The sequence below is a fragment of the Sus scrofa genome, chromosome 10 (assembly GCF_000003025.6).
Source record: "Sus scrofa isolate TJ Tabasco breed Duroc chromosome 10, Sscrofa11.1, whole genome shotgun sequence".
NCBI lineage: Eukaryota > Metazoa > Chordata > Mammalia > Artiodactyla > Suidae > Sus > Sus scrofa.
In genome coordinates, this window is record NC_010452.4 from 67,668,555 (window position 1) to 67,688,780 (window position 20,226).

General features: G+C 50.4%; 1 long non-coding RNA gene across 17 annotated transcripts in view; it reads right to left on the bottom strand.

The window, feature by feature from the left end:
• LOC106505220 overlaps nucleotides 1-20,226 on the bottom strand; it is a 72,912-nt gene that overhangs the window by 5,426 nt on the left and 47,260 nt on the right. For 7 of the 17 annotated variants that reach the window (XR_002336453.1, XR_002336460.1, XR_002336455.1 and 4 more), the window contains 5 exons: nucleotides 19,521-19,578; nucleotides 9,911-10,114; nucleotides 6,626-8,908; nucleotides 6,035-6,173; nucleotides 801-975 (listed from right to left, as the gene is read on the bottom strand). This is a non-coding gene — a long non-coding RNA (uncharacterized LOC106505220). Of the gene's footprint in view, nucleotides 1-800; nucleotides 976-5,805; nucleotides 5,900-6,034; nucleotides 6,174-6,625; nucleotides 8,909-9,910; nucleotides 10,115-19,520; nucleotides 19,579-20,226 lie in introns of all 17 variants that reach the window. The other 10 variants (XR_002336464.1, XR_002336462.1, XR_002336454.1 and 7 more) reach the window with 9 other exon arrangements.

A 20,226-nucleotide genomic window follows, 5' to 3' on the forward strand; every position in this document is an offset into this window, starting at 1 on the left:
CTCCTCACAGCAGCTGCCACCCTGCATCTGTGGGTCTGAGGAGTAGGTCCCTCTTCCTAGTCCCATCAGGCGGAGCCGGTCCCACGTCCGACCCGCCCCACTGGGCCCACGGCGTCACCAACGGCAGCCTCTCCTCCTAAGGCAGAGTAAGATCTCGTTGGATGGAGGGGCCTCATTTTTTCTGCCACTTGGTCCATCAGCCCTCAGGACGCTTCCACATCGAGGCTGCTGTGAACACGGGGAGGCAGGCGTCCCTTCGGGATCCCGGCGTCAGTTTCTGAGGACTTCCTCACGGGTGGGGTTGCTGGGTCACAGGGCAGCTCTGGGCTGAGATTCCTACGGAAGCTCCACACCGCTCCCCACGTCCCAACAGGGATCAAGGGGTGCCTTTTCCCCACACCCTCGCCCACCCGTCTTTTTGAGAACAGCCCTTGACAGCTGGGAGGTGGCGAGCGGCCCGCACTTTCATTGGCCATCTGGATGTCGTCTTCGCAGAAGGATCTGTTCACCCTTAAACCTCTGCCGGTTTTAACCCCTTTTGTCTTGGGTGTTGCACGAGTTCCCAATAGGTTTAGGATGGTACCCCTTCATCAGACTGCGAATGTCCCCTGCCATCACCGCCCTGATGATGCCATCACCGGGGAAGGCCCTGGGCGCCACCATCACGTGGGAGACCCCCACTCGTTCCCCGAACCCCGACCCTGCCTCCTCTGAGGTTGGCTGCTCTGTCCTCCCAACACAAATAGAAAATCATCTTTTCCCACCATCTGCTTCCAAAAAGTGTGCCCAGAACGACTCACCTGGCAGAACCGGCAACGTGGCGTCTGTAAAACTCCGGGCACTAGACAGACACCGACCACATTCGCGAGCGGGCTTTCCAGAAAGGTCTTCACACATCCTTCCGGATAAGCCAGACTCCAGCCCGAGCTGCAGGGGCCGCCACTCTTGGCCGCCCCTTCATTTCACTGCTATTTTCTGGAGAAAAAGAGCAGAGGTTCTCGTCCTTCTTTCTGGCAAACAGTCAACTCTTGGCACATGTTATTTCTCCCCCCTTAAGGGTCTTTTTATGATGGTTTCTGCCGACTTGAGAGTGGTTCTCAGAAGCTGATTTTAGAAAGGTGGCTCTGATTTATACTGTGGGCAAAATACAACAGCAGCTAAAGCATCTTCTCTCCTGCTGTCAGCCTTCTTCTAAGTAAACGTTCCCGTCTCGTTACCGCGCACTCTCGTGTCACTTAGGACAGAACGTACTTAGTATTTTATATAAGCAAGTGGCTGCTGGGAGACAGCGCTTTGCATAATGTGTTTTCACATATGCAGATATACACACATTTAACACTGTACCATGAATAACCGTATACATGCACAAGTTTATCGACTATGAAGATTGGAACATGTTTGGAGAACATAATGCATGGTGCAAACATACCCTCAAAGAAAATGCCTGAAGAGATCCAGTGAGACATTGATACATTATTTTAACAAGATTTTAAGGAGCTACGTAAGGCAAAGGATATTCAAAATTTCAGGAACAAAGCAGAATGGATGGAATTAAATGGCTTAAAATGGAGTATCCTTATGCATTTTGTGATTTTTATATACACATTTGAAATTATATTCTTTCAAGTGCTTTTTATAAAGCTAATGAGATGTATTTTAACTTTTGGTCTTTTTGCCTTTTCTAGGGCTGCACCCGTGGCATATGGAGCTTCCCAGGGTAGGGGTTGAATCGGAGCTGTAGCCACCGGCCTCCACCACAGCCACAGCAACGCGGGATCCGAGCCTCGTCTGCGACCTACACCACAGCTCACGGCAATGCCAGATCCTTAACCCACTAGCAAGGCCAGGGATGGAACCCTCAACCTCCTGGTTCCTAGTCGGATTCGTTAGCCACTGCGCCACGATGGGAACTCCTATACTTTAACATGGTAACATTTATAACATTCTACTGTCAAGCTACATGAATATCTTCATGTTTTACAGTCAGGTATCCTTTTTAAATATCAAGATTGAATTTCTAAGAGTTGAAGCATTTTACTTTCCCGTTAATAGGGAGAGAGATCTGCGGTTTCCTCCAGAAAATGTGTCTTTCTGATTATCAGAGCCATGCGATCTGACAAAACCAGTATTTGTACATAACCACACGAGTCCACCCCACATGCATATCACATATGCATGTGTCTGCATCCTAAACCAACAGGTCCCATACATGCAGTTACACGCCAATTCTCAATGCTCTGGGGAAAAATGCCACGCTCAAGGCAGTTCTTTAATACTTAAGAAAATTTTCCATAAACCCAACTGGACCTTACAGTTGAACCAAAGGTAGTTTTGTGCCCGTTTTCAGCATTTTTCATACCTGTTTGCCGCGGCACCCTTGAATGTTTTAAAATCTAATCTGAAATTGAAATTAACTCACCTGCATTTACACCTGATGAAATTAATTCACAGGTGTGGTTTCTCCAAACATCAGTAATTCCTTTTTGAAATATCAACGTTCTGGATTTGTCTCCCTCGCTTTGTTCACCCGTTTCTTTACAGATGTGTGTACGTGCGTGTCTGCCTCTACCCGTCAAGTTTCTCACAGTAAACCTGAGTACAATCCAGCTGTTCCGCCTGGATTTTGAGAGCCCCCCAGCCCCCCGCGGCCGATGCTTCCTCTTCCGGTTTTCAGCGCGGTTTCCCTCCTTTATCGCTCACACACCAAGCGTGCACTACTTTGTTTTACGTTTGGCGTATCAAACCATTCTCACTCTATTCCAGCATTTTCTAGGCGAAATTTGTTCGTATTTTCTCCCATCTAATATTTGGAGTTTGCTAATTAAGCTCCATCCCTGGACACTTGGTTGGATGCTCGTTCACACTTCAGACTTTGCAGAGGCGAGTTAAAGAGGCGTCAAGGCCAGGAAAGCGGCCTCCCCCCACCCCGCCCAAGTTCCATGAAGTTAGGAAATGTCTCTGCCTCGCTGGTCACTGCTCCAACTTCCGGGCACGGTCTGCGTGTTGGGAGAGCAGCAGGGGTGCGAGGCAGGGAGGGGACCACGAGCTCAGGGGAGAGGGAGGCACAGGCCACCGCCGCGCCGGGGCCCGAAGGTCCACCGGCCTCCCCACTCTGCCCCGGCCACGGTGCTCCCACGCGCACTGGAGGGAGGGGCTTGAGAGACATCCGCTGAGACGACCTCATAATTTACGAGCTTCCCGGATCGAATTGTCCCCATCGCAAGGGCGTCTCGGCCATCTTCCTTCAACTGACCTGACGAACGCCCCACGGAGGGTGAACACGCAGCCATCCATCAAGCCTTCGCCCCGGGGCACGCGTGTGGAACCGCCAGAGCCGCAGGTCCCTGGACGCCTGCGCAGCAGCAGCCGGGCAGGTGCAGGTCCTGAGAGCGGAGGGCGCTCTCTGCGGGGGGGCGTACACAGCGCCCCGAAGGCGGTGGCGCCGCGAGGGTGACAGCAGGCCGGCGTCTCCCCCAGCACCGCAGGGCATGTGGGACTCGGCCTTTCCTAGGTGGATAGTCCGACACCCAACACACGTCTGCATTAGGGACCGCAACCCGAGCCTGGGACACAGGAAGCCAAGTTAAATGGACCAACGAGGTATAGCGTCACATCCTAAGAACCACGAGGGTGCAAGACAGCTTTTTCGGAATATCTACTTTCACAAAAGATAAACCGAATCGCCCAACATAGCGACTGGGAGCTTATCGCGGCATATACGGTACCATAAATTTAAAAGATACCGAACAACTTTTAAGCATCCAAGGTATTTTAAAGGATTTCAAATATTTTATCACAGAAATACATGCACATGATTTAGAAACCACTGGGAATGCAAACTTTCTCTAAAGTATCCTCTTATCTGCTTTTGTGCCCTCAGAGTTAAGTATCTCAATCATGTCATTGTTTGCTTCTTAGTGGCCGCACCCGCAGCAGATGAAGTTCCCTGGCTAGGGGTCAAATCAGAGCTACAGCCACTGGCCTACACCACAGCCACGCAGGATCCGAGCCGCGGCTGCGACCTACACCACAGCCACAGCAACGCTGGATCCTTAACCCGCATCCTCATGGATACTAGTTGGATTTGTTTCTGCTGCGCCACAACAGGAACTCCCCGTTTCTGGTTTTAAATCACCCTGTCCCTAAATCATAGTTTTATGCTGATCAGCACCTACTTCATTTTCCCCAATTCCTACCCCAAATATAGATATATTACTTCAGTATTTTCAACGTCTGATATTAACCACAACTTCTTGTGCTGTCAGCTCGAGGTCCTGTCTAGTGACCTCTATTTAGTAGGCATGAGAACACCCACACCTGTCGTTACTAGGCGAGCTCAGGAAAACTGCACACCTGCTAGGTGCCATTTCAGAGCCCTAGCCCCTGCATATGCGTACAGACACTTGCTAAGCCTAAGAGCAATAGCAGCATATTAACAGACGGAAATGAAGGATTTTTTTTTTTTTTTTGGTCTTTTCTAGGGCCGCACCCACAGCATACAGAGGTTTCCAGGCTAGGGGTCTAATCAGAGCTGTAACCACCAGCCTACGCCCACAGCTCACAGCAACATGGGGCATCTGCGACCTACACCACAGCTCATGACAATGCCAGATGCTTAACCCACTGAGCGAGGTCAGGGATCAAATCTGCAACCTCCTGGTTCCTAGTCAGGTTCCTTAACCACTGTGCCACGACGGGAACTCCAAGGAGCACGTCTTAATGAGGGTAGTTTGCAGATTCTGACACAGCTTCAACCACAAGCAGAAACTGCTATTTTTGAGACGTGTGCAGAACAGCCCCGGTCCCATGCTCATCACGATGAAGCCCCTGCAGCCACCGCACTCGATCGGGACAAGAACCGGGTTTAAATCCAGCGTGGTCCCCAGGTCTCCGTGTTTCTGAACAGCCCTGCTGAACACTTCCTTGTGTATTAAAAACCAGGCTATCAAAATATAATGCCAATTTAAGGTACCACAATTATTTATATTAGTGTTACTGGGACAAAAAAATACGATGTGGTAAATTAATCTTTGTGCAGCAAAGTACTTCTTAAAATAGGTCTTCGGCATGCGTGGTAATGAGGTACTGCTATCTCTGCTGAACAGACATCTTGAAACAACGATGTCCAAAGTTGTTTAAAATCCGTTCCCGAAAATTCCCGTTTCAGCAATGCAAGCAAGACTGATTTTCTCACTTCTAACACCACACAAGCCTCTTTTTTTTTTCCCCCCAAATCCTTTGCTCAATGTAGGGACTCATGAATCAGCTGTGACTTTTACAGGCCTCCGTTGACCTTCCCACTGATAAACATAATAATGCTTGGCTGCTGAGGATCAATCAGCTTTCATAAAGGCAGCTGCCCTCAGATTAATCTCATATTATTAATTTTCCAAGTTAAAAAGACAAGCAAAAGACAGGCGTGATGGCTTTCACTGCTATTTGCTCCCCTAAAATGATTTCCTGTGGACAATAAACAAACACATTTCCAATGTGGCGAGGCTGTAAGTGTGCAGGCTTCATAAACGTCCATTTAAATGGATGTGACGGAGAGTTTGGGATTGTAAAGATTACGGGAGACGCCTGTCGTTGTAATTACCTGCTCAGTTCCTCTGTCACTCAAGATGCCACAGCTGCATTAAAAACTCTCATCATCATCTAATTCTCAGATCAAATTCCCATCTTCAATATACCCTTTAATAAGGCTTCCATTCTCCATCTTTTAGCCTTAATTATCGCTCCCTGTCTCCCTTGACAACCAAATTAAAAGGTACCCGCTACAACTCCATAATGTGATCATAATACTACCTTGGAAATCAGACTTGTCTCCTGCGAATGGGGACTAACCCTGTCAAGGTTGGAAGTCTTCTGATAACTAGATTTTCTACGGATAGTTTCAGCACTGGAAGATAAGAAATGCAGTTGTATAATCTTTTATTGATTCTTTTGTTTCCCTTTTCCCTCCTTACCAGTACATACAATCACCCAGGCAGCTTTTAGATTGGTGAAGCTGGAAGTGGAAAATTCAGAGACCCACCTGGAGCTGTATGCTGAACTCCTCACTGAATACTGGTAGTGCCTGTTGAAAAAATAAGGCCGTGGCAGCTGGTGTGGTGAAAAGGCTTTTGATTTCAGCATGGAGCCAGCAGGGTCTACACCGACTTTAGCGTCTCTACCTGCGAATACGAGTAGTTTGACTTAGAGCTCTAGATCCTCGACTCTCCTGCTTTTGAGATTGCATCACAGCAAAAACAACTTCTGTTTTTAAACGTGCCATTTTCCACCATGGCTACAAATCTTCGGTTATGCCGGTTTTGTTATTTTGCTTTTTAGGGCTGTGCCTGCAGCATGTGAAAGTTCCCAGGCTAGGGGTCGAAGTGGAGCTGTAGCTGCCGGTCTATACCACAACCACAGCAATGTGGGATCAAAAGCACACATGTGACCTACACCACAGCGATGCCAGATCTTTATCCCACTGAGCGAGGCCAGGGATCGAAGCCGCATCCTCACGGATGCTAGTCGGGTTTGTTGCTGCTGAGCCATGACAGAAGCTCCACTCTAGTACTTTATGTCAAGAGGTACCGCGATAACCCTCCGAGACCCCATGAATTCCCCTGCAGGAACCTACACGTTTGGTCTTTAACTCCTTGTTAGCTTTGGTTGTCAACGCCCAACAGCCTGGCTTTCTACCACCCGAGCCCCCCCCACGGACTCCCACCAAGTGAGGGGCCGTTACAGTCGTGGTCGGTCGTGGCGATGCGGGAACGCGTGGTGGCTGGTTGTGGGAAGTGGGAGGGTGGTCCGTGGTCAATGGGGAGAGCGGTTTGCAGTCGCTCCGTAGGAGGTGGTGGCTGGTAACGGTCCATGGTTGGTGGTTTCTGCCGAAGGAGGCGACTGTCAGTTGCCAGTGGGTGATGGTGACAGCGGTAGTCGGAGCAGTGGCCGGCTACTGGCACTGCTGTCGCTGAGCCACTATGAAGGCCTTTTCATCACAGGACAGTCTTGAAAACCACACGGTTCCTTTTCCGGCTTCGTTGCTCTTCCGCGCTCGTTCCTCTCCCCCACGCATCCCGCTGGCGGGCTCCGAGGCCATTGTGTAGAAGTGGAGTCTGGGCTTCCCCGCGGCTCAGTCACCTCTTGCTGCCATTTTGCACGATTTATAGCAAAGCTTCCAGCCTCAGCGAGTGGAGGTGTCTGAGGAAGCAGGCCAAGTATTTTCCAGCTCCTTCCAAGGTCTCTCAAGTTACTTATGACCTGCATGCAACTACAGAGCTGGCTTTCTGCAGCAGATGTAAAGGCAGGCAGCTTATTGTCATAGCGTGTTGGGATATTTCTAATCACATCGTCACATGTGTGCTGTCATGCAGCACATGTCACATGTTCACTTTTCATGCAGATACTGATCAAAGGAAAGGGAGCGTTAGAGCAGGAGCTTCTGAAACTGAAGAGTATTTTCTGGAGTCACTCTGTCAGAAGCTGACAGACAGGTGAACATAATTCAAGGGGAATGATGTGTCCAGAAAAGACTGACGATGGGTTGAAGGGGATTCAGTTCAGCACGAAGAGAAGAAACGCAAACCAGCAGGCACAGTCAGCAGCGATGCCCAGGGTGGGCCGCCGGAACCGCATGAGCAGAGATCCTTTAAAGAGTCCACCCGACAGAGCCGTCGATTTGGGGCAGAGAGCAGCGCGATTGCCGGCCGTGGCCACAGAGTCAAGGGCAGTGGAGGCAAAGGCGCAGGGCCAGGTCTCTGCAGATAAAGGGTCCTGCAGGAGGCCCACCTCCGAGCCCCGGAGCCTTTAATTACCAAGAAAGCAGCATTGATTGGGACGGCGGCGCAGAAACGCAAGCCAGGAAGCAGATAGGAAGAGAAAGGGCAGGATGGTTCTCTTAGGCAGTTTATTGAACTAGCTATTCGGTCCCAGGCGATTCCGGCTCTAATCCTCCGAAACTGGAGGAGCCCCATGGGAGGAAAAAGGCACGGAGACCTTGACCGTCGAGAGGCTTCCCTTAGAGGTGACTTTCGGTGAGCACACGGCGGCCGGGTCAGCAAGTGTCGGCAAAGATGGCACAAGTCACTGCCTGGGAAACAGCAGGAAGGTGATGGGCACTTAGGAGCAGCCCTTCGGTGACCGGGCACGTCGCGAACGTTCTCCGGGATCAGGGAAGGGAGAGCTCACGGCAGCTGCCACGTGCTGGCCACCCACCACCAGGGGTCTGTTTTCAGAAACATTTACACATTAGGCCATTTCATCCGCTTCTCAGCTTGAGTTGTGTCCTACTGTCCACGTACTTGGGGGAAAACACAAAATCTCCCCATTGGCATGGGTGACAGCCGAGACCATGCGTGGCCAGCCTCGGTGGGCCTTCACAAATGCCAGCGCATCCAGGAGGACACTGGCAGGAAAGCGATGCACTGACACATGTTAAATCGGGTGAAATCACAGTTACTGGGGGGGTTGAAACACCTGAGGGTCCCGTCTTCATTTAGGAGCTGAACTGCGGTGTCTGCACCGTCTCCGTGAGGAGGCCCTGTGGGCACGAGAGCCAGGCTGACAGTGTGTGGGCAACAGGAACTCGAGCCACATGCCCCGGGGCAAGCGCAGGCTTTGCTCTGGCTGGGTGGCTTTGGGGGCGCTCCTTCCCCACGTTGTTTTTCAACTTCTGCGTCCATGAAGTGGGTAATAGTGCTGGTTACCTCCCTGCGGGGCAGCGAGGACGAGTGTCCTGCTTGGGGGTGCTCAGGAGACCCGGGGTGCAGGGGGTGTTTGGTATCTGCAGTCACCAGCCACATCACACCAGGCCCAGGCCGTCATCACGACAGCTCAGCACTGACAACGCGTTTCATTTCCACTCATTTCTTTGCAGACAGACATGAATTTCATTTTTTTCCGCTGATTGAGAAGATGACTAGAATTAAATGACTAGAATTAGCAGGCTGGAGATCTGGGAACTGATCAAATCTGGCAATTTCTTCCGCCAAAATTCTTAAACTGCCTTTCAGGTTCAGCCCTTGTCTACACATAAACATAGGTACTGACAACACAGTTATCACGAAGACTCAAAACTTATTAAAATTATTCAATAGGGGTTAAACATACTTTTGAAATGGTAAATCATGAACAGAAATGACTATACCAACATATTACACATAATCTCTCAGCATCTGTGATTATACTCACTGGTAAATACAAACGTACCCCCTACATCCAAATTATTCGGATTCAAACCAGAGATTTTTTTTTTTAATTGAAATTCTTGAGTTCTCACTGCAGCACAGCAGGCTAAGGATCCAGGATTGCCACAGCAATAGGTCACAGCTGTGGCTCAGATTCGATCCCTGGCCTGGGAACTCCCATCCGATGGGGTACAGCCAAAAAAAAAAAAAAAAAAGCTAAAACTCACCTGGCATTAGATGCATCCCCAAATGTCCTAATTTTTTACTGACCCTGAAAATTCAAAGTAGACCCAGATCATGGGGAGGGAACAGCCAGGAGAACGTTGTTCTGGAAAGGACATGGCACTTCCAGGCTACCTTGGAAGGTCAGTGTGCGTTAAAAGTGTAGAGCTTTGAAGCCACTTCCCAGAAATTCACCTTCAGCAGGTCTGGGCTGGGAACCGAAGTCTCCATTTTTAAGGAAATGGAACATGACTCCACGACAAGCGTAAGACTTCAGGGAACTTTACTATCGGCCTCTCCGAGGCCATGGGATGCCTCGTGGTATATGCACAATTGACTATTTCATGAAATCTGCAGAAGAAAGATGCTTTACTGCCATACAAGACTACTGTTTTGTTTGAATGTGACTTTCCTCAAGGCAAGGGACCCAAGACGGTGACAAGCTTAGTCTGGATTTAGCGGGACATGGTTCTGCGGCCTTCACGATCACAGCAGGGCCAAGGGCAGCCTACCTGGGAGACGACGCCTTCCAGGCTCACTCCCATGGCTGGTCTGCTCCTCTCCGAGCTGATTCACTAGGAGCCTGGACCTGGGGGACAGGACCAGAGAAGGCCCTGAAGTAGGCCTTTGTCCTGTGCAAGCAGGGAGAGGGCCAGGTTTGAAATGCAGGGGCACAGAAGCCAGTTCACGGAAGTCATGGTCCAAAGAGTGCAGCTCTGAAACAGACATCGGATATGACCTGTGCAAAGCCAACAGCCTAGAGATACTTGCAGGACGTTACCAATGTAACATCTGCATTTTCAACATTAAAATGTAACCATGTTAGAGTGAGCTTCCTACTCCCCGTGCAAAGGACAGCTGGAAAAACCGGAGGGAAAACTCTCACAATGTGTCATTAATACACACATTTTATAGATTTCGTAATGTTTGAGATACTTAGTATTTTCATTTCTAACTCAAAATACTCTAAGTTTTATAGTCATGATTGCAGTCTTTTCCTTAAAGGACCCCTCCTCCCATTTGTAATAGTCAATCTTCATAAGGACTGAATCCATCCCTGAAGGAACTCTGGATGATTCTGAAGCTCCTGACATACTTAAAAGATGTGCCTTTGAAGAAATCCATATTGTCAAAATGACTAGATCTGTAGATTGCCTTGGGTAGCATAACACAATCCCTACCAAGTTACCACTGACAGTCTTCACAGAACTTGAGCAAAATATTTTAAAATTTGTATGGAAACACAAAAGACCCAGAGTAACTGAAGCAATATTGAAAAAGATAAATGGTAGGAAATGGGAGGAATGAGGCTCCCTGACTTCAGACTATACTACAGAGCTATAGTCATCAAAACAGTATGATACCGACACAAACACAAATACCACTCAATGGAGCTGGATAGAAAGCCCAGAAATAAACCCAGGCAGCTATGGTCACTAATTTATGACAAAGGAGGCAAGAACATATACCTTGGAGGAAAAAAACAGTCTCTTCAGTTAAGTGGTGATGGGAAAACTGGAAAGCTACATGCACAAGAATGAAATTAGAACATTTGCTGACACCATACACAACAATAAACTCAAAATGGATTAAAGATCTAAACATAAGGCCAGATGCTATAAAACTCCTGGAGGAAAACATAGGCAGAACGCTCTTTGACATAAATCACAGCAACATCTTGTTTGATCCACCTCGTTGAATAATGACAATAAAAACAAACCAGTGGGACCTAATTAAACTCAAAAGCTTTTGTGCAAAGGAAACCATTAAAAAAATGACAAGACAACCCACAGAATGGAAGAAAAAAATCTTTGCAAATGACACAACTGACAAGGGCCTAATCTCCAATATACACAAACCACTGATACAGTTCAACACCAACAAAGGACCCAATCAAAAAGAGAAGACTTAAGTAGACATTTCTCTAAACACAACACAGCCAAGAGGCACAGGAAAAGATGCTCAACATCACTAATTAGGAATCCAAATCAAAACTACACTGAGGTAACACCTCACACCAGTTAGAACGGCCACCATTACTAAGACTACAAATAAAATCCTGGAGAGGGTGGGGAGAAGAGGGACCCTCCTACACCGTTGGTGGGAGTGTAAACGGGTGCAACCATTATGGAAACAGAATGGAGGTGCCTCAGAATCTAAACAGAGAACTACCTTATGATCCAGCAATCCCACTCCTGGGCATCTAGCTGGAGAAAACTACAATTCAAAAAGATACATGCACCTCTATGTTCACTGCAGCATTATTTACAACAGCCAAGACACAGAAACAGCGTAAATGTCCATTGACAGATGAATGGATTAAGAGGTGGTACCTATGCACAATGGAATATTACTCAGCCAAAAAAAGGAATGAAATAAACCAACAGGACCTAATTAAAAGCTTTTGTGCAAAGGAAGCCATTTAAAAAAGACAACCCAGAGAATGGGAGAAAAGTCTTTACAAATGATGCAACCAGGATACAACTAGAGATTCTCACACTAAGTCTAGTTAGTCAGAGAGAAAGACAAACGCCATATAAGATCACATTTGGTACCACATGTGGTATTAAAATATGGCACAGATGAACCCATCTACAAAACAGAAAAAGATCAGGCCTGTGGTTGCCGGGGGGGGGGGGGGGGATGGGATGGACTGGGAGTTTGGGGTTGGTGGATGCAGACGATTCCATTTGGAAGGGATGAGCAATGAGGTCCTGCTGGGCAGCCCGGGGAACTACCCCCAGTCTCTGGGGAGAGAGCATGGCGGAAGGCAGCACAGGAAAAAGCACGTACACGTACGCATGACTGGGTCGCCATGCCCCACCGCAGAAATTGGTACAAACAGCTTAGCAGGTTAAGAACCTGACTGGTATCCACAAGGATGTGGGTTCAATCCCTGGCCTGGCTCAGTGCGCCGAGGATCCGGTGCTGCTGCGAGTTTCTGTGTAGGTCACAGACGCAGCTGAGATCTGGCGATGTGGGCCAGCAGACGCAGCTCTGATGTGACCCCTAAACTGGGAGTTTCCATGTGCTGCAGGCGCAGCCCTAAAAAGAAAACAATTGGCACAACACTGTAAACCGACTATACTTTACACACACACACACACAAACAAAAACAAAAAACGCATGGCTGTGTAACAAGGATTGGCAAACTGTGGCGGCGGAGCAAGTCTGGGCTGCTGCCTCCTCCATGTGTTCCTATTGGAACATAGCCCTGCCTCGGGCGTCCGAGTACGCCGCGGCCCTCTTGTCCGCAAGGACAGTTGAGGCAGAGACCACGGGGTCTGCCAACTCTAACTGTCCCATTGGCCGTTTGTTGGTCCTTTGCTGTAGAATGCGGCTTGGTCAACATCCACACACAGGCCCCCACTTCTGGGAAGGTTGCACTTGGAGTCTATCTCAAAATAGGTTTAGGAGTTTCCTAGAGGCCTAGTGGTTAAGGGTTTGATGTTGTCACTGCAGCGGCAAGGGTTCGATCCCTGGCCTGGGGACTTCTGCTTGCCGGGGGCATGGCTAAAAAAATTTGAAGTTTAACATTTTAAAATAACCATGCCTCAGTATACTTTAGATTTCTTCTAAAAAACAAACATCTGCCGTAAATATGTGTTCCTGTAAGTTGATTTTATAATATACTTAAGTCCCTTGTCACTTCTAATCCATATGGGTTTTTAATACAACAAGTTTTTTTGAATTAAAATGCACTTTGAATTTTTAAAATCAGGAACACTGAATCAGACAGGAATATATAAATGTTAGGTAGATATCTCAGATTTCAGTATGGAATAAAATATGCACCTTAAATTCTTAAACTTTCCAACTAAATCCCATTGTTCAGGAGAAATAATTCTAAATTAGCCATTTTTAGCAGAGAAAGCACTTTGCAAACGTCTGACCAGTTTGGCCCAGTCTCTGCACAGCCTCCCCCCCACACCCGCTGCTCAGAAGTTTATTACTGTCCTTGAAAGTAGAGAAAAAGACGCCACAAACGGTCCTTGTGGCCGTGGCTTCCCTTTTTTTGCACTCAGACACTGGATTAATAAAGGGTCCTTCCTCTGAGGGCACAGCGACGCCACAATCAGCCGTGGAGAAGTGCCACTGGCAGCAGGGCAGCCTCGCGGCCCCCAAGGTCTGCGTTTCCGCAGCCGCCCCCGCCCCGTCACAGGCCAAGGCGCTTCCGGGACCCTGCACCTTCTCACTCCCGGGAGTGCACCCGACATCATCCAAAGCTCCACTGGGAACCATCTCAGCGTGACACGCATCCCTAACTGCTCTCCTGTACCCTGGGTCACTGGGGAGGGCAGAGCCGCCGAAGAAACAGCTACATTCAAAGAAAAGCCACTGGGCAAGCGAATCCACAGGGCGGGTCTTGGGTCCTGAACACGGGCCACCGCCTCCGACGAGCCGCCTTGTAAGCTGCGCTCCTGCTCCGGCTTGTGGGGGGAGCGCAGAAGCCCAGGACAGGTGAGAATTCGGAAAACGCCAACCATGTGCCTGTTGCTCGGCCCGTATTCAAGTCCCCACCGTGTCTGAGAGCCTAGGTGTGTACACCTCCTCAGAGGGAGGGCTGGAGGCCTCTCACGCCAGAGCACCCTTTAACCCACGTGACCGCCGACTTCCAAACGAGATCACGTAGGACTGTTAAGTCTCAGGTTCGTGAGCAGGGGGAAGAGTCCCATTTCTAGGGCACAGGGTACTTGGTATTTCCGTAAAGATCTATTTCAAAGTCATGTTAAGTATCACCGGTGCCAAAATAGCTCGCGTGTCAGACCTTCTATGACAAAGGGTATTTGTCACACATTTAGGATGCCTAAATTCCCATGCTAGCGCTAAAACAGAGCAGACCACCTATGGCGTTGAAACTATGCCCCTTTCTCACTGGCCACACTGAGCAAGCATCGTTACTGGTCCGCAGGTGCACCGGAAAGTAACCCCCTTTTTGGAGTAAATCTTTGCTCCGATGTGTCTGCATCAGTGACACACCTCGGCCTGCAGACATTAAGAGGAAGACACGGCTACCTAAAAAGAAACTTTCTCACATCCAGGAGCAGTGAACAAAGACCAAATATGTAGAAAACTACACTCTGGGGGGGTATTACCCAAACAGGCTGCTCAGTGCCTCGGGATCGTGATACAAAATTGACGGGTGTTTTATTAAGATTCCAGAGGACAGAACTTAAAATGCCAGGGACGCCGCTTCGGCTTTTTCACTGAGATCTGTACATTAACGTCCACACACGGGGCCCAGAGCAAGAGCCACTTTCCTTCCTGTGTGTGGCCGGAGAAGGTTCTCAACCAGCGTTTGCGAATCAAACCGATGGCTCTCGGGAACACCAGCTCATGCCGAAAAAGGTCAGCAAACACCGTGTGGAGAGTCCCGATGCCTCGTCTCTCCCCAATTCAAGATGCCACCGTACGTTTTCCATTGAAGACAGGACTTCACGAGCCTACGGGCCAATCTCTCGGGTTCCTTGGTGATACTCAAAAGTAAGATCAGGCTTTGCGGGATGGAGCCCCTGACAGCTCCTCCCGGGGGGACGGGCCGGATTTACGTCTTCAGCACGTGTCTATTTCTCGAGGGGCTGAAAGGGACTGGTCTTCAAGAACCTCGCCTGTTCGTGCGGTTCTGCCAAGACGCGGTTTGGTGTTTGCCTCCCGTGTTGCGGATGCTGACATTCTCGGCTGAGGAGTGAAAACCCAGCCGGGCCCTGTGGGGGCTCCTGGGCACACAAGCCCTTCCGTGTCCCCCATTTCTTGTTCTTAGGAACGGGCCTCATTCACCTCCACGGCCTTCCCCGAGTTCCCAGGGGCAGGCTCGGACGGCTGCCGATCAGGGGAGGGAGAACCAGTCAGGCGACAAGAGCACGGCTTGGGGCGGGATCCCGGTTCCCTCTCAAGGGGTTCACGTAATGCGGGGGGCCTCCTACACACCTAAGAGCAAAGGGAGAGTCCTCGTGCTTCTTTTCGAAACGAATTCTTAAAACTGAACACCCTGGGGCCAACCCTGTGCTTCTCCCTCGCTGGGTGCATCCTAAACACAGTCGCCCGTGACCAAGGACGCGGCGCCCTCGGCAGCCGCCTGTGGGTTCGGTCACCAGCACAGGGTGTGTTTCAGGAACTCGCCGGGTTTCTTCGGATCTCTGACCAGCATGTCCTCTGGGACAATCGGCTGTGTCCCTCTGGGCACAGACACAAGACCAGCATCGTGGTCAAGCCGAGATCTCCTGCCACCAGCTCTGATGCCCAATTCCCCCAAAGAAGGCCCCTCTACCCCAAACCTGCTGTTTTTCTTTTAGACAATACACCTCCCCGCAGTTCTTCCCCGAGGAGGACACATCTTTCAGGCATTAGCCTGCGGTGGCCTCCTTCGCCAGGCAAAGTAATAAAAGCTATTTTTCTTCTTACCCCAAACTGTCTCTGCATTTCTCTCTGCGCCAGTGGACAGAGGCCGAGTTTCGGCGATGGGAGCGCACAGGGACGGGGGCTGGGCAGGAGCACAACTTGGATGGAGCCGGTCTGCAAAGCGGCCCCAGGCACGCAAGGCAGGGAGACCTAAGAGCGGGCGACACTCCAGACGGGCAGGGGCGGGGGGGGCCTGCACGGGAGGCAGCCCGACAGGAGATTTCTACACCCGCCCATCCGGGAGGATCCCCCTCCCTGAGGCCTTCCCGGGGTTCACTCACCTGCTCTGTCCAGGTGGCCTCAGCACACTCCCTCAAGGCTGCGTGCTTCCAGGGCCCCTGACCGGGTCCAGCTCAGAGTCCAGTCTCCCGCCCTCAGGCTGTCAGGACTCGCTCATCCCTCACAGGTGCCTCCTCAAGGACCCAGGGCCGTCGAGGGGCCCATCTGTCTGGCAGCTCTGCGGCTGCACCGAGCGGGACACAGGGTGACGACCCAGGCGTGGGCAGGAGCAGGCAGGCTGAACCCCTGGTCCTCAGGGGCTACTCTGTCCGCCGAATGCCCCTCGGGCCAAACCACCAAGGCCGAGGCTTCCTCGGGCATCACTGCCACGTGACTTCATGAACCCAAGCCCACTCGCCAGGTACCTGAATCCTGCTCGGACAACAGCACAGGTGTCTCCCTGGGAGGCAGTACTGTCACTGAAACTTGGCCTCTGTCCTCCAGTGCCGGACAGAAATGCAGAGTCAGTTTTGAGCAAAGGAGGAAAACCAGCTTTTACTGCTGAAGGAGGCGCAGCAGGCTAATGCCTTAAAGACGGTGCCCTTGGGAGGACAGGAGATGCTCTTCCTGCGGAAACGGGGCCGCGGGGAAGGTTCAGGGTAGGAGCCAGCTGGCCTTCTTCAGAGCGGCTGTTTAGTGGCCCTGGGACGACGGGTCCCGGTGGGCCTCCTTTCTGGAATGGTAAGGCTTCATCAGGTAGCCAACATCTTCCACCTATTGGGGGTTTTAGGTCTGCAGAAGAGCTCAAAGGTATGACGTGTATCCCTTGAGGAGCCAGGACCCTGCCCAAGGTGGCACCGTTGTGTCTCTTGACCGCTCCTCCCCGGGCGCTGCATCCCCTCCCTTCCCTGAGCAGCACCTGCCCCTTGGAGCTCAGGGAAGGCCGCAGAGGATGCAGCTTGTTCTCGACACACAGGAAATGGGGGACACAGGCTTTTGCGCCCAGGAGCCCCACGGGCCCTGCTGTTTGCTTCCCTCTTCTGACACCCTTCACCTCGAGAACAGGTGACGGACAAGCGGGTGAGCATGCGTCTTGGACGGAGACGTTAAGCTCGGCAGAGGAACTCTGCTTCCGTGGAGCTGGTTTTAGGTCTATGCTCCCGTTTTGCCCCAAGTCTTTGCATGGGGAGCAGGGCAACAACCCCCTACTTCCTGCTGAAATGGGGCACAGTCCTGCCTCATTTTGGGGAATGGACACCGAATTAGAAATATTCCTGAGTCCCGAGTCCCGGCTCCTAGTCTTGTATGACTGAGATCTCGATGCCTGGACTGTTCTGGTGCAACAGGCCCGCAGGAGGAGTGACAACCGAACGTTGACAGAATCTCACTCCCTGGGGAGTCCAGGAGAAGTGGCCCCAAACTCATCTGGACGGGCACGCGGAGAGACCTGGAGTCCGGTGTCCACCTTATCTAAGCGGGTTTTTAACGTCCGATGTGGTACTGACATACACCTAAAGCGAGCTAGTGGCCATCACGCATCGTTTTTCTGCTGATGTCTGATCCAAAGTGATTTCATTGTTTAAATAGTTACAAGAGGAGACCTTGAAACCATAGGCTGCAGCTACCAGCAGACATCGCTGTAGGAATGCCTTGGTGGCAACACACGTCCGACACAGCGCAGAAAGCGCGAGTTCCCAGCAACACAAGGAGCCGTCTGAAACCACGATCCTAATGCCGCCTAGCATTAGTCTGCACGTCTGAACCACGGTTACTCCATGTTTATCTGTAAAACTATTTTCCTTAATGGCCAAGGCAGATATCACTGTCAAGGGTTTTAGCGCTTTTCTAGCTATGAGGGATGCAAGAACTGGGCTCATAAAATCTTCTGAGGACCTGGCTCTGTGGGTTGTCCCAGAGCAGAGGCCTCCCTGCTGATCTCCACCCGGAGCTCTTTTCAAGGGGTGTTAAGTGCCAGCAGCTGCGGCGGCTCACGATTTATCCATGCAGAGGCAGACGGCAAGCGCTCCTCTCCAGCTCACAGGGCTCCCGACGCGACCACTTTGGGAGGCATTTCATCCCACGGTGCCAGGATGCTCATTCCCAGGTCTGGCAACGCTCTCATTGACAGGCCCTTGATGTGCTTTCACTGGACTGGGCCTTATCGCAACAGCCGAAAGTCTCTGGACCACCGTCTTTCTAGTCTGTCGTGGTCCAGGACAATAATTCCCTTGTCACATCTTCTCATAGCTAGAGTTACACTACGGCAATCACTGACCTGGCAAAGAACTACGTATTTGATCAGCTGCTTCCAGTCACTTCATTTTTTGGAGGCTCAGCTACACATGTGGCAAAACAACAAACAGCCTTATAAAAAAAGGCAGAATATAGCTAACAACAGAGCGTACAACATACACCAAGAGCTTCCCACGCCAAGCCAGTTTTCAGAGATGTCAAGCCCAGGGAGCAGACCAAGCAGCACAGGATCTCGGGATTCCGTCTATGCCCAGAGCCTGGTGTTAGAGGCACAGAAATTCATCCCGGCCTTGCGGACGTGCCCTTCTAACAAACCAGCTACGGTTTTTGGTTGAGACTTAGCTGCTCGTTTCTAAGTTTGAGTGACCCTAAAAGAAATTCTTATCTGTGGTCAGGGTCACAGCAGGCTTTATTAATTGGCCAGGTGAGATAATCCGCCTAGCAATAAAGTTCCTAAGGGCTATTTGGTCAGAGCCTTGGGAAGGAGAAATGCACCAAGCTAACCTGGAAGTACTAGACACAGATAACTGGCCACAAACCCAACGATTGTTCTTTTTTTGGGGGGGGGGGTCTTTTTAGGGCTACACCCATGGCACATGGAAGTTCCCAGGCTAGGGGGTGAGTCAGAGCTGTACCTGGGGCCTACACCACAGCCACATGGGAGTCGAGCCGGGTCTGCAACCTACACACAGCTCAGGGCAACGCTGGATCCTTAACCTCACGGATACTAGTCAGGTTCGTTAACCACTGAGCCATGATGGCAACTCCTGGACTGATTTTTTTTAAATTAACATAGGATCCTGCTCCTGATGGAAAAACATTTGATTCACACACAGAAGTTCAGGAAAACAAATCATCTCACGAGTCAGGTTCAGGGCGAGGGGTCTGCATCCTCTCATCCTGGTGCAGTTTCACTCCATGTGAGCCTTGCTTTAAGATGACGTTGATGCAGGAGTCCTCTCTACAGACCAGTGCAGTGCAGGGGTCCAGTTCAGCACTGTGGTCTGAATATCAGGAACTCACGTTTCAAAGAGTCGTTCCATAAATTTTCTCTTAAGAGGAAGCATTTTTGCAAAGCCATCCCAGTAAAGCCATTAACTGCCTATACTGACCAGACTCAAGAGACATTTACAACCTGATTACAATGCAACTGACAAACTTGGTTCCTGTTGTGACATCACACGGTCTAATCCAAGGAGGCTTATCACTCATTTGATAAATTAACTAGGAAAATACACGGGAGAGCCTTACCTCTCCCCTTCCACCACTCCTGAGACACCTCGGGGCCTCTGAAGCATCCCAAAGTCAGCTGAAGTGGGAAAAAAAAGAAAAAACAAAAAACAGAAGGAAACTTTGATAGGAAGTTCCTTAAACATATATTTTTTAAACATTTAAAAATTACAGGTCACCGTGGATAATACTTTTCCCAAGTGACAAGAGACCTCAAAGGCAAAAACAAATCACTTAAAGGCAAAGAGCGTCACATGAGCTGTTGTCACGAGCACGCAAGACGGTCTTCGAGCAGAGGCCACGTTCAAGTTTTGCCCCAGCTCGCTGTTCAAGTTCAGTTAAAATCCTGAACTCAGTCCGGAGCGTCCACTTCCCTCAGACCTTCCGTCTGTCCTGTTTGTCCCGTTTCTTCATCCCAAACAAGCCACCAGACCAAATTCCTTCTCCTTAAGAAACGCAATTCCATTCCACGTTCCTTCTTTACCGAAGGCGCGCATCCTCCTTTTCTAAAGCCACCGTAGACTTGCTGCTGCAACTCGGCAAAGTGTCCATCAAGCCGAGGGGCCCCTTGGGGCTGGTTTCCCGTGAGTCGATCCCAGAAGAGCCCTTGGTTCGTAGCTACGAGAGGACCAGCTGGCTCCCCAGGGAACTGCCTGATGGAATTTCAGAGGTGCTTCCCATATTGGCTTTGTTCCCCCCCTTGCATGCACAACTGGGGCCTAGGCCA